The sequence below is a fragment of the Suricata suricatta genome, chromosome 12, assembly GCF_006229205.1.
Source record: "Suricata suricatta isolate VVHF042 chromosome 12, meerkat_22Aug2017_6uvM2_HiC, whole genome shotgun sequence".
Classification (NCBI taxonomy): Eukaryota; Metazoa; Chordata; class Mammalia; order Carnivora; family Herpestidae; genus Suricata; species Suricata suricatta.
The window spans coordinates 40654030-40669353 of NC_043711.1; the positions used below are offsets into that span (position 1 = coordinate 40654030).

The 15324-nt window shown below is 38.9% G+C and overlaps 1 pseudogene; it reads left to right on the plus strand.

Annotated features, from left to right (window-relative positions):
- Positions 1–10362: 10362 nt before the first annotated feature.
- Positions 10363–11199, plus strand: LOC115274281 (annotated as a pseudogene).
- The last annotated feature ends 4125 nt before the right edge of the window (positions 11200–15324 follow it).

The window sequence follows — 15324 nt, forward strand, 5'->3', positions numbered from 1 at the left end:
CCCACCTCTTTCCACAATCTAGGATTGTGCCATCCCACATTCTTTTGACTCTCTTTTTGAATAGTGTTTGCTACATGTTTTATAAGCCCAATAACCTAAAGTGTATATTATAAGGGAGAAATAAATTTAGTTTTTATTTCACACACAACACTCTCTTGCATTTCCCACTCTGATTTCAAATGCACATTCTTTATATTTCCTTGAAGTCTGCACTGTCTTGGAGCCCCCTGCACGTGCCATTGCCGCTGGGAACTGAACACCCAGCCTAGCTAGGAACAGAAACCTAGCTGATCTTCTTCCAAGTAAATCCTGGCAAAATACTACAGCAATTGATAGAGTAGCACAGACCAATTAGGAGCTCAGTATATTAAGGTGCTAAGAACTGAGGTATGTGAATTTAACTGTACATATTCTCACATTAGACAAGAGCAAATGGATTTCTATATTATCTCATTACAGAGAACAGCAAAAAGAATTGGTGGCTTGAAGTAGTTTTCTGTAGAAGGTAGGCAAAACACAGTCTTAGTTCAATAATGAGTCTGATTGTGTTAGTTCCACTGACCTTCTGTATACTCTGGGATCTAATCCAGAATATCTAGTTGGCTTGTCTTTCATTAACCAGTGACTGTATAATAGACATGTACTCGCTTCATTCATTCAGTAAATAATTTACTGAGTACCTACTATTTGCCAGAACTCAGTTGTTTTCTATCCTAACACTCCTGGGTAGCCATCACTGTTACTCTTGTTTTTGTTCTTATATCTTTTTACTTTGACTCATTAATTTGAGTTTAAAGATGCTCGACAGATTAAATAAATTGCTCAAGTTCACCTGTCTATTAAGTAGAAGAATCAGAGCTGTCTGTTTCTATATTTCAGTCTCCTTTCTGTAGATCACATTACCTTCAGAGGAGAAAGTAAAGGCAGCATAGCACATTCAAACTAATCTAACAGAGAATATCAATTTTGCCACTCAAACCTGACCCTGTCTACTCCTCAGAGACTATCTACTATGTGTATTTTGGCTAGGCTGAGACACTAAAGATACAATAATATCAAAAGACTACGAGAATTAGCAAGAAGCCTAGAAGCCATCTACCTAACTTCCTTATTTTACTCTTCCTTTCTTTTTTTTAAAACATGAGAACCTGTTGTATGCCATGCAGTACTGAGGATTCCCAAGTCCCCATGCTCTGATGAAGATGGCCCTGTAGTGGTAGTGAATGACAAGAAAGTATATCATAGAGTCCTGGCCATGTGAGGGTTGGGTGGTAGGAGGCTGAATGGAACACAATGAATGGGCACTCCATCCAGATTGGGGGCATCTCAGAGAAAGTGATAACTTTGTTGAGCCCTGAGAAAGATACAAAAGAATTAGAAGATAGCAACTCAAAAGGATGAAGGTTTATATACCTCAAGGAAAAGAGAATTAAATAACTAGGAACTATACTGTTCAGATTTAACCTCTCCCTCTTCCTAGTTTCACGGAGGAAAGGAGGATAGTGGCATTACATCTGTGCAGCCAGAATCCAGGCCAGTGATATAATCAGTTTATAATCGCCCAGGGACTGGGTGAGAAGGGTAAACATATACGAGCAACACTTGGTCAGTACTGGTGTGGATTATATTCAGCAGTCTCTCATTGCCATAGGAATTCAAGAGAATAAACAGACAAATATGCAAGGACATGTCATTGGCTGTGGTGACTACCTTTCATGCTACCCAAAATATTTAAGCTCCATTAAACTTCTTGTGATATCAGAACCTACCTCCTTGACATGAGGATGAACACTTGACCCAAACATAGTCACCGTACCCCCATTTTCCTGGACATAGGTATTGTCCCAAGCAGCTACATCTCAATTAGAGTACCTCTCTGGGGTTAATAAACAAATTGAAAAAGAGGTATTATTTTACCAACTAGGTTGCTAAATTGGGAAGAAATGAATCTAGGGTGCAAATAATCATTTTCCTACCCTTATAAAGGGAGCTGAGGTATTACCTGCATCCTCACAGAGGCAAGCACAAATGAGATAGGCAGTCATGCACTGGATGCAGTCATGAGACTCAAGGTTCCTGTCGTTCATTCAGTTTTCTGAGTGTCCTTCCAATGTCCCTCCCAGCTGGTGAGTCATTTCATCTCTTTTTTGTAGGTAGGTTTGTTTTAGCCCAGTTTGAGATGGGGAACTGATCATCACAAAAGTGTCCTCCCAAATAGGGGGAAAAAATCACAAAAGAACAAATCTGAATGTCATTACATATATCAAAAGCTCTTTGCCATCCTTAGAATTATAGAAATTGAAGTAAAATGGTAATATCATGAGCTCTCTATCAAATTAAAGAAGAGTAAAAGATATGATAATGCCCAGGGCTGGTTAGGGTACAGGAAATGAATCCTCACATACTCTTGGTTGAAGTGCATATTGGAAAGCCCTCTGACTCTATGTATCAACATGTGGCATGTGGCATGTGCCTTCCTTAATCCTGCAATTCTTCCTGTAGTAATTGATCCTAGAGAAGTAAGTGTATAAGGTTTTTAATGTGTATGCACAGGAATGTTTACTGAGTACTTAATTGTAACAACACAAAATTGGAATAAATCCAAATCTCCTTATTTAGGGGACTGGCTTTATTCAATGATAGTATAGTAATGGAGTAGATTATTCTTCAGTGTTTCTTTTTTTAATGTTTATTTATTTTTGAGAGAGCACAAGTAGGGTAGGGGCAGAGTGAGGGAGGGGACAGAGGATCCAATGCAGCCTCTGAGTTGACAGCAGTGAGCCTGACGCAGGGCTTAAATTCATGAACTGTGAGATCATGACCTAACCCTAAGTTGGATGCTCAACCAACTGAGCCACCTGGGGGCCCCCAGTGTTTATAATGATAATAGCAAATCCTTAAAATGGCAATATGAGAATGTCTACAATATACTGTTGTGATTAAAACAAAATAATGAATAGCAAATATAGTGTGAACTATTTTTTAAGATATATGTGTTTATATATGTGTGTGTATATATATATATATATACACCACCAGGTGGGAACCTAGAAGGTCTGGTTATCTCACAGGAACTCAAAATAATGAAGGAAGTTTTCCTTCTGAATCATTTAACTATTTCACAAAGATTTTCTATTACTCCAAAGTTCAAAAATATGTTGCCATATTCTTCTGGAGGGGTGGGTTGTAAGAGAAGGATTAGACCAGTGGCCTTGGGACCCATCACATCTGGAAGAAGGTGAGACTCAATAGGCTTTAGTTAAGCATTGTTCAAATGAAGAATAGCTACAGATTGATGAACAAAACATTGATGAAAGAAACATGGGAAATTTTCATTTGGTCCAAAAAAATAGAAGCTAACCAAGAGCTGGTTAATTTTCCACACCTTTTGCTTCTTGTGTGCCCAGCCCACCACCACAGCTAATGTCATTTTCGATACATGAAGTCCAGAGACATGACTCTACCACTGGGATTTCTAGAACGCTATCAATATTTACTAGGCTGGCAGAGAAGTTTCAGTTTTCCCCTCTTTTCAGGTGGAGCCATTTGAAATTGTCCCCACCAAAATCATTTTGACTTATTAAAAAAAAAAAAGTAAATGTATATGGTTGGTCATGACACACTCTCTCTAATACAGAAATTCACATTTTATGTGATCTATATGAAATGGTGTCTCCAGCAATCCATAACTACTAATCGAGAAGTAGTATATATCCAGTCTGAGTGGGTATTTGTCCTCCCAAGTTTGGATGATGTAAAAAACTGTGGCTGCACAATCTGAACTGTGCACGTTTGGTTTCATAATTTTAAAATTGTTGGTAGAAACTCACTTGAAAGCCCTGCCCTTCACCTCCCCTGGCACACATGCATGTCTATCCCTGCCCTCTTCTTTCACACTTACTGCAAGAAGCTTTTAGCATTATCCTGTTGTTTTTACTTCAAAGAACGAAGAAGCATAGAGCCAAAGCATGAAAATCAGCCTGTAGACGTTCTCTGAAGCTAAAGTGTGCCCTGTTGAAGATGTGAAAACAAAACTACATGAAGTAATGATTTGTACTTTTTTAGGTGGTCCAAGTTATGAATTGCAAAGTAGCAGAGATAATTAAGAATAAAGTATAAAAAGGGAGAATCAACATAACTCCTATTAAAAGGTTAATAAGATTTATCACCTAGACCAATTTTAAGGCAAGTTTTAAGTTATGTGTGTTTGGAAGGCACCAAAGCAGGTGATTAGATACAATATTTAACTTGATGTGCAGGAAAAGCAATTGGGCTGAAGCAAATCAGTTTCCTGGACTCTAATGCAGGGAACGTGGAGGGTTTTATTAAATATAAGGTTAAATTTAGATTTATGGCTTCTGTTGATCCACTAGAATAAACTGACATTGTCCTATCATTATTTTTTAATTTCTTGCATTAGATGCTTTATTAAACAAACAAAAAAATAGCCTGGAAGAAAAAGTCAGCCCCAGTTTCAGAATAATTTTTGCCTTTTCCCGTAGTCATTTCAATCTATACCCGTTTATTCCCTGCATTGGGGTCCCAGAGAGCACGCTACCAGGGGAGAACAATATGTTACGGTGTAGAAGAGACACAGGGGGAAAGACATTTTCTAATGTTGACCTTTTTATATAAATGAACCAAGTTATTAACATTTTAAAAAAATACCTTTCCAAGACCGATGATGCTAGAAGCAATAGAATTTGTCCAGACAAAGCACTTCTGGGTTATCTTTTTCTCGGGAGATGGTTTCCAGAAAAGTGAGATGCACTGAGGCATGATGGGCAATCAGAGAGGATAGATGGAGGGCTTATGTGGAAGGGGTTGCAGTTCCCAATTACCCATGTGATTAGAACTTCAGCTATTTCATTCCAGGAGGTGTTCTGAGTCTTGGGTATGACACAGTAGCCTGCCCATTTTGGACTGCCCACCTTTCTGCTGCTTTGCTTGGGAAACCAACCACAGAACGCAGCTGAAACCAGTGTGAGGTGGAACCCTGGAGAGGGATGTTTCCAAAGGTGTTAATCACTTAATGGGAAAAGCAACAACAAAAACAGCTAAAAAGAACCTGAAATGTGATTAGATCATAAATGTGGGGCTGTCTGAAGAAACTGTGGGAGAAGAAGTGATAAGCCCTATTCTGGAATAAACCAGAGGCTGAGGCTCCATGAATGATGAGTTCTTTTCCAGAATTATCTACCAGGACCCCTTCCACAACTCACAGCAGCCAGAAGTCCCAGATGCTTCATTCCCATCTGGAAACAGAGACAGGCGCACTTATCACCTCTGGCTGATTCCTAAATCCTTAGCTCCCAGGCAGGGCCCCAATGGTGCTGCTCTTATGATCCTTTTCAGAATTCTGGACAGTGTCATTTACCCAAAGTGGCTTAGATGGCAACATACAAGAGAATAAAAAAGAGAACCAGGGTAAAATATCCAAAGACCTGTGAATTACTGTCCATCTGCTGCTGTAACAAATTACCACTAATCTAGCAGTACAAACCAGAATGAATTTATTATCTGACAGTGCTAGAGATCAGAAATCTGAAACCAGTTTCCCTGGGTAACACCGAGGTATGAGTGGGTCTGCATTCCTTCTGGAGGCTCTAGTAGAAAATTTGTTCCTTGTCTTTTCCAACTTCTAGAGTGATCTCATCTTCCATCTTCAAAGACAGCAATGACTGGCTAAGTCTTACACTGATGTTCCTCTTCTGTTGTCAGGTATCCCTCTGTATCTCTCTTCTAAGGACTCTTGATTACATTGGGTCCTCCCAGATAATCCAGGATAATCTCAAAATTCTTAATCCCATTTGCAAAGCCCCTTTTGCCATTTAAGGCAACAGATTTGCAGGTTCTGGGGATTAGGATGTGGACATCTTGGCGGAGGCACATTACTTAGCCTACCAAAACTTATGCCAAATATATGCCATCAAAACCATGTGTTAAAGTTCATAGATTCCATTTATTGCAAAATTCCAACTCAGAGACTTCTTTCTCTTACCACTGGTACTATTCCAGTAAACCTTTTCTCTAGTTCTTAGTAGCCCACTGCCAGTTAGAAATAGTCATTATGTGCCTGGGAAAGGCCTGGAAGCTGTCATTATGTGCCTGGGAAAGGCCTGGAAGCTGGGACCTCAATGACCAGAACACGGTCACATTCCTGCCTACTGCTCAGCTCAGAAGATCTGGGAAATAGAGGCTGAGGCCCACCTGAAAAAATAAAAAAGAGAGAGGTTCATAAATCCATACCAGTATCTATTACATTCTGCAGGTGTAATCACACAAGTTCGATATAAAGACAGAGGAGGATCCAAGTGGGAAAAATAACTGAAAGGGAGTAGAAAAGTGTCCACTTCATAGTTTAACAGAGACCCATAGGGAAGAGAGTAAGGCAGATCTGAGTATCTAAAATCAATGACATATGCTGGCATGCCTAAGAGAGCCTTGACTGCTGAGCTGAACCTCCTCCTGGAAGATCTCCTGGAAGAATTACTGCACCAAGTCCCATACCAGAGCACAGAGCCAAGTGAATAGAGCCCCATCAAATACAAATAGAACTGTTTCCTCGGTGCACTGAGAACAATCAGATGTCTAGGATACCAAATTTATGCCTTCAGAAAGTAAAGGGCATACCTAGAAGTACATTTTAAGTGAAGGAAAACAGTTTTCTTTTTTGCTTTCTGTAGCTACTTACTAGATACTGAAAGCAGAAAGAAATTAGAGAATTGAAAAAGTGGCCTCAAAGCACAGAGTCCAGTGAACTCAGGGAGACTGACTGACAAGTTGAGTTTTCTGATACCTCTCCTCTCTCAGTACAAAACTTCCCTGTGGCTCCTAGAGGCAGTACTCTCCCTCCTGTTCTTTTGTGACTTGTTTTATATAGAATCTGGAATATGAGATGCCTTTCCTCTGGGTTGAGGAATAGAAAAATGAAGCAGGAATGCAAAGTCATCACCAAGTTACTGAGTGTCCTGGTAAAGTAAAATAGCTGGTGAGAAAAGAAAAAAACCAGACTCTTGCAAAGAAAATAAAACATCAGGCTAGGTTATGGGTATTAGAGCCTTATGTAATCTTTTTAGCAAGATCAAATTTTTGAATCAGAATTTGAGAGTCCATCATCTTCTGTAGTTTTAAAGTAACTGTGCACATGTGCACTGGCCCACATGCCCAGCGCCAAGAGAAACCAAGGTACCAGACTAAAATTACAGTGTAGGTTTGATGAAATTTGTGTGCCCTTTGCTTCTCTGTTCTTAAGGTTTCTTACTTGGCATTCACGGATTTTGAGAGTGGAAAATCTGGACCCGTCTCAGCTCAAGAATAAGTCAGTACTAAATGGCACTTGGTTATCCAAATAGAACCTCTTCCAGCCCTGCCCTGCAGCTTCTGGTGTGAGAGGACCAGAGGACACAAGTTTGCCTCAGGACAGCCCCTACGGCTAAAGTAAATTCACTACGTGAGATTAATACCTGTGAAGCCCCTACAGTAAACCAGTCTCTGGAGTCACAACTTTGTTTTCTTACAAAATGGAGGATAGTGAAGCACACGATGTGAAGTTACTTTGAATGATCTAAAAAATGACATAAATGCAGAATATTACTATTTTCAGTCGATCTGTTCACATACCACAGGGGTGTTATCTACAGATGAGATATAACATGCACATTGGAATCAGATCTGGATTCACACCCATCATTTACTAACCATGAAAACCTGGGGAAATTTTGTAACTCCCCTGAGCCGTGATCTTTTCTCATCTTTTATAAGGAATAATAGGAATTTCATAGAATTTTTAGGAGATTAATCTAGAAGGGTGTGGCACAGCACCCAGCAAAGGACAGCACCTTCAGTCTGTTAATTTCATTCACCTATTACCCTACAGCACAAGAACTGATAGATGCTCTCCAGGAACATGGATGTCCTTGATGCAGGATTTTGTATGTGACTGCCAGAAATCTGAACCAATGCTTCAACAGAAGTCTTTAGATGATCTGTATCTTTGGCTATCCCAAGCGGAAATCACAACATTCCACCAAGCAAACCGAAGGTAACGTTGCCTCTCAGGAATGGCCAGCTTTGGTCAGAGATGGTGAACCTTATCAAATGGAATGTTTGCCTACCTATCATACAAGCCCTGCTAGCTGAACTTCACAAACCTCTTGAGTCCAAGAAATGAAATTAGAAATATCAGGGGGATTCTTGTGTATTGTCTACATAGTAATAATTTAGAATTCTACACCATTTTATCAGAAGAGAGAGGGGTTTCACTTTCAAGGAAGATTACTAACGGACCCAAAGATTTAGGGTCAAAGAAAAACAGGCTTTGTTTTTGAGAATTGGCACTTTATTTATTTTTTATTTTTTTTAATGTTTTATTTATTTTTGAGACAGAGAGACAGAGCATGAGCGGGGAGGGAGAGAGAGAGAGGGAGACACAGAATCAGAAGCAGCTCCAGACTCTGAGTTGTCAGCACAGAGCCCAATGCAGGGCTCAAACCCACACACTGCAAGATCATGACCTGAGCCGAAGTTGGAGGCTTAATCGACTGAGCCACCCACGTGCCCCGAGAACTGGCACTTTAAATAAAAAGAGATGGGTGAGGGTCAGTTAATCCTTGGACTTTAGCTCAGGTCATAATCTCATGAGTTCGAGCCCCACTTTAGGCTCTGTGCTGACAGCTTAGAGTCTGGACTCTGCTTCAAATTCTGTGTCTCCCTCTCTCTGTCGAGAGCATGAACTGTGAGATCATGACCTGAGCTGAAATCAAGAGTCGAACAGTTAACTGAGTCACACAGGCTCCCCTTCCCTCCTCTAACACTTTTTAATCTCCCAGAGAGCAGACCACAGTCTGTGCTGAGATTTCTGTAGCCAATACCACCTAGCTAGCACTTCCTAATAGAATACATACTTCCTCTTAAAATAAGTGTATGTCTACTTACTGTAACTTTATTTGCTTTAAAAATAGCTTTAGGGTATATGTCTGAAACTAATACAGTGTTATTTACCAGTTATATCTCGACCAATCAATCATTCAATTAGAAGAAGGGATAATAAGATGGGAAAGGGGTTCCTGTCAGGCAAATAAGAGGTAGACAGAATGTTCCTTAGCAAATCTACACATGAGCCTCTCTTCATGTGATGTCAGGGTGCACTTGATCTTAGCCAAAAGGCTGAGAAGCGATGTCAGGGTGAAAAATAGGGTTAAGAGGACAACTACATGGCAGAGTGAAGGAGACGGGGCTGCCTCAGGTGGTTTCCAGGTTTCAGATGAGATCTAACCTTTCTCAACCTGGATTCCTACAAGAACCAAGCTCTACTGTACAGAGTTATCTACTAAATGCTGTGAGTCAACTGCCCTGTTCGTAAGCGTCTGGAATGGTTCTACATATGTGCAAAGGGAGAAAAATAGTTTCAAGGAGTATTAGTAAATAACAGTACAAGTGGTGGAAAATGATCAGAGTTCTTCAGGGTGGTACACAGTGATGAGTAGAAACATAAACATCCTAGAATGATCAAAATTTAAAACATTCTCTACTGAAATACAATACAGGAGCCCTTATAGGAGCCACTGTAAAAGGGTGACTACTGCCCATAAGAAAGAGCTATAGTCCCAGCCATTTTCGAGGTGGGGGGAGGGCAATTTCATCCCCCGGCAACATTTGTCAGTGTCTGGATTCATCTTGGTTGTCACAGTTTTGAGGGCAGTTGTTGGGATTGTGTTACTGGCATCTAGTGCATAGAGACGAGGGATACTGTAAAACACTAGCACAGCCTACAGTGGGAGTCTCTACCCCATCCCATCAACAGTGCCAAGGTGGAGAAACTCGGCTCTATCCTGACTGAAAGTGCTGAGGGTAATGCGGCTGCCGTTGCTTGTCTTGTCAGAAGGCCAGCTCCCTGTGTGATAAAGTTCACATGTCACATTAGAGTTGGCAATTCTTGGGTGTTTGACCTTTAGATGAACTTTTCTGCTTGTTCTAGACAAATTATTTAATTATAAAGTATCTTCTATTATAACTTTTAATTCAGAGGGTGTACCAGCAGTGAGCTGAATTCTTGCCCCTGGTCCTGTTATAACTAGATGCACAGACCTTTTGCTACCCGTTTTTTAATTGTTTCAGCTTTAGAAAGGAACCTCATGTGGGTGATTCTGATCAAAGGAGTGTGGCAGTTTTTATTTCAGCTGTTTGGACCATTTCATTGCAAATGGTCCTACAATTTTGTCCTTTACTTTATTATAGACTTTTATTTGTAAATCTATATTTTACTTTAAAAATATTTCTAGCCTGCATGGCTGTTCTGTGGAAAAGTAGTCGTTTCCCTCCATTCACCTTCTCTCCCACCTAAGTGCATGCCACCACGCCATGAAAGATTCCATGGGCATGGAACTATGAGGCCCCAGAACTATCTTTTCGGTTGTGAACTAAAAACTGACAAAGATTATCACTTTAAGATGGATAATCAAGAAAATGAACAGTTATCTTTAAGAACAGCTAGTTTAGGCGCTGGTGCAGAGGATAAATTGCACATTGTTGAAGCAGAAGAAATGAATTATGAAGGCAGTCCAATTAAAGTCACAGTGGCAACTTTGAAACGTCTTTACAGCCAACGGTTTTCCTTGAGGGCTTTGAAGTAACCCTACCAGTGGTCTTATGATTGAAATGTGGTTCAGGGCCTGAGCATATTAGCAGACACTGCTTAGTAGCTGGGGAGGAAGATGCAGAGTCAGAAGATAAAGAGGAAGAGGATGTGAAGCTCCTTAGTGTGTCTGGAAAGCGTTCTGCCCCTGGAAGTGGTAGCAGCGTTCCACAGAAAAAAGTAGAGCTAGCTGCTGATGAAGATGATGATGGTGACAACGATGATAATATTGAAGATTTTGAAGATGAAGGAGCTGAAGAAAAGCCTTCAGTAAAGAATTCTATATGAGATTCTCCAACCAAAAATGAGCAGAAATCAAACCAGAATGGAAAAAACTCAAAACCACCAACATCAAGATAAAAAGGTCAGGAATCTGTCGAAAAAGAGGAAAAGAGTCCCAAAACACTGAAAGGACCTAGTTCCATAGAAGATATTAAAGCAAAAATGCAAGCAACTATGGAAAAAGGTGGTTCTCTTCCAGGATGGAAGTCAAGTTCATCAATTATGTGAAGAATTGCTTCCAGATAACTGACCAAGGGGCTATTTAAGATCTCTGGCAATGAAAAAGACCCTCTTTAAGAAATTAGTTTAAACAGTTTGTTAGAATTTTCCATCTTAGTTCACTTCTGTAAGAGCTGATATCTGGCTGTCCTTTTTACAGTGCAGAGTGATAACTTTCCAAGTCTTAGCAATCAGACAACACAAAGAAATAAAAGGGATCCAAATCAGCAAGGAGGAAATCAAACATTTTCTCTTAGTAGATGATGTGACGCTCTATGTGGAACACCCAAAAGACTCCACTAAAAAACTGCTAGAACTGATCCATGAATTCAGCAAAGTCACAGAATATCAACTCAATGTACAGAACAAAAAACAAATAATCCAGTGAAGAAAAGGTCAAAAGATAGGAATAGATACTTTTCCAAAGAAGACATCCACATAGCTAACAGACACATGAAAAATGCTCAACGTCACTCATCATCGGGGAAATACAAATCAAAACAATGATGAAATACCACCCCACAGCTTTCAGAATGGCTAAAATTAACAACTGAGGCAACAATAGTTGTTGGTGAGAATATGGAGAAAGGGGAACCCTCTTGCACTACAGGTAAGAATGCAGACTGGTACAGCCACCCTGGAAACCAGTATGAAGATTCCTCAAAAAATTAAAAATAGAACTACCCTATGACCTAGCAATTACACTACTAAGTATTTATCCAAAAGACACAGGAGTGCTGATCCAAAGGGGCTCATGCACCCCAATGTTTATAGCAGCACTATTCAACAACAGCCAAAGTATGGGAAAAGCTCAAATGTCCATTGACAGATGAATGGATAAAGATGTAGTGTGTGTGTGTGTGTGTGTGTGTGTGTGTGTGTGTGTGTGTACAATGGAGTATTACTTGATGATCAAAAAGAATGAAATCTTGCTATTTACAACAACATGGATGGAACTAAAGTTTAGTATGCTAAGTGAAATGAGTCAGAGAAAGACAATATCATATGATTTCACTAATATGTGTAATTTAAGATACAAAACAGATGAACATAAGGGAATGTGCAAAAATAATATAAAAGAAAAATAATATAAAAACAGAGAGGGAGGCAAACCATAAGATACTCTTAAATACAAAGAACCAACTGAGGATTGCTGGAGAAGTGTTGGGTCGGAGAATGGGGTAAATGGGCAAGAGACATTAAGGACGACACTTTTGGGGATGAGCACTGGGTGTTATAAGAAGTGATGACTCACTAAATTCTGTTCCTGAAATCATTATTACACCATATGTTAACTAATTTGTAGTTAAATTTAAAAATAAATAAAGAAAAAAAGAAAGAAATTAAAAATATTAAAAATATTTCTATAATGACATGTACTTTACCACATGCAATTCAACAGCATTCTGAGCCTCATTTCCTATTATTAAGGAATACAAGGGTGCCTGGGTTGCTCAGTTGGTTAAGCATCTGACTTTGGCTCAGTCAATTATCTCATGGCTGTGAGTTCGAGCCCTGCATTGGGCTCTATGCTAGGCTGGGAGACTGAAGCCTGCTTGGGATTCTCTGTCGTCCTCCCTCTCTCTGCCCTTCCCCTGCTTGTGCATATCCTCTCTCTCTCTCTCCCTCTCTCTCTCTCTCTCAAAAATATATAAATACATAAAACATTAAAAAATATAAAGGATACGTAGGGCCTTGGTCTGAAATTGTACCAACCTTGGTTCATATCTAAACATTGAATTTTTTCAGACTAATTACATGAGTTTGTATTTTTGCCTCTTTCTTTTAAATACAAGCTTTGGAAAGTAAACACTAGTTTGTTGAAGATTTCAATCACTGGGGAGATGCAAAATCAGAGTTTTGCTATAATGATATTGACCCATATTTAGTGAGAAATACTAGTGTTGCTAAAATGGAGAAAAAATCATGCAGAAGGCTATAAATTCATTTTGATAAAAGAATGAAAGAATATATAATTGTTAGGTGTGTATCCTAGAATAGAAGGCAGGATATCTTGGGAGAATAAAAATATTCACTAATAATTGACCCCTTATAAAATTAGCTCTTCTCCACAGACTTAGAAACCATTATCTATGTTGGGTGATACCACATTGGATATTTGTAAATTCTGTGCTTCAACAGTGCAAAACAAATGCAAAATGAAATTGCAAATCCAACAAATCTTGTGCCTGAAATGCAGGATTTCAGAAACACTCTAAGAGAGAAGGAAAAGGACTCTAACTGAACACAAATTCACACACACTTAAAGATCCAGTACAGAAACAATTAATAGAAAATTGACAAGAATGTTTATAAAAGAAATTCTTTTTTTTTTTAGTCATTTTGTTTTATTTTTTTAACTTTATTTTTTTATTTTTTTTTTTAGAATATAACACTATTTTTTTAACATATGCAATTATTTTCCATCATTTAGAAGAGAAAGATTTAAATATCAAAGGTAAAGACAGGCTCTTGGGAAAGCTGATGAAGCCTTCAGACACTTTTACTGAAGTGACCCTTTTGATTATCACACTGTGAAAGTCAAACATGAAAGAAAGGACATTGTATCATTCTTTACAGAACAAAATACAGAAAAATTATTCTTGTCCCCTAATAATCAGTGCTTGATTTAAGCTCTGCTCATTCACACATTTTATACAAAGTTGCATTCAAAACTTAAATATTGTCAACTTTGGAATAAAATTTTGCAACTTTGATATCATCTTTCAAGATAACGTTCCAATCAAACATTTCCCAATGTGCTATGAATTTTGGGTTCCTATATTAATAACATTCATTTTAAATGATCTTTTTCTGGTACCACTTATTCCTGGACAGCTATCACTTGTAGTTAGAGAATCTCATAAAACAGTAGAGTTGAAAGAACAACTATCAGAAATCATCAAGTTTACCACCCTTTTTCAGTTAAAGAAATTAAGACTGAATGTTATAAATTATATAAAACATTTTAATGGAATATAAAATTACTATAAGCCATTAAAATAATTTCCAGATAAGAAAAGTAACCCTTTTTAAGACCCTTCAATGGTGTTTCCAAATTTGAAATCATTTGATCAAAGAAAAGCAATAAATATAACTATTTTTGCCCATGTATTTCTAAGCCTCCTTCATATTTTTGGTAAATGGTGAGAGACTAGGATTTAGGAATCCCATGTCTACCGCTTCCTCTGGATTAGTCATTCTCTGCTCCTCCTAAAAATCTGTTCCAGCTCAGTGTTTATTTTTGTATTCCCTTTCACTTAGTGTAATCTGTGATGGATCACTATGCAATTAATTCAAATTACCAACATATCATTATGATAATCTTTTTAACTACCTTGAAATGAATATTGGTCCTGACTTGACAAGTTCTCACTGCCTGGTATAGGAAACCATAGGCATGCATGTGCTTTCCTCATGTTCTGAGGATCATGAGTTTATCAGGGGCTTACCGTGTTTTTTCTCACCTCTACCCTTCTCAGCATCCTGCCTCCCATTAACCAGAGTCTTCTAAAACTCGTGATTCATGAGCAAGAAATGGCTTACACACGTTTGTCCCCAAACCTATGTGATGTTTTAAATTCTTATTAGGAGCCAGGTTCAAAAATTGGATTGTTTACCTAAAACATATTTCTAGCTTGTCTTGAAACAAAGACAAGCAAAACAAACTGCTCTTGTAGAACTGCTTCACCATCTGCACCAGCCAGCTAAAACTTGCTAACATTCAGCCTCTTTTTGTACAACACCCCCTTTACCCTGCGCCTCAGTTCTATCAGGTCCTACTGTCCCTCTGAAGACAAAACATCAGCTGCCGTGTTGTATCTGTGCGGGTCTTTTTCTTACGGGGGAGTTAAGGTAAAATATTTCAAGTGTCTGCGTCCCTAGAGAAAATGGGAAAATGAAAAAGACAGAGTGCTGTATGTTTCACAGAGAATGGGAGGAAGCCTTCCCCTCCTCTTGTTTTCCCCAAGGCACATGAGTTGACAATCCCTGATTTAGCCCATTGTTCCCCATTATTTAGTGTCTGTGTTAGTTAAGGATCTCCACAGAAACAGAATCATTAGGATATATATCCCTAGAAAGGGATTTATTATAGGGTATTGGCTCATGCAGTTATGGAGGCCGGAGACTCCTATGACCTACCATCTGTAAGCCGGAGACTCCCAGGAGCTGGGGGTGTTTTTCCA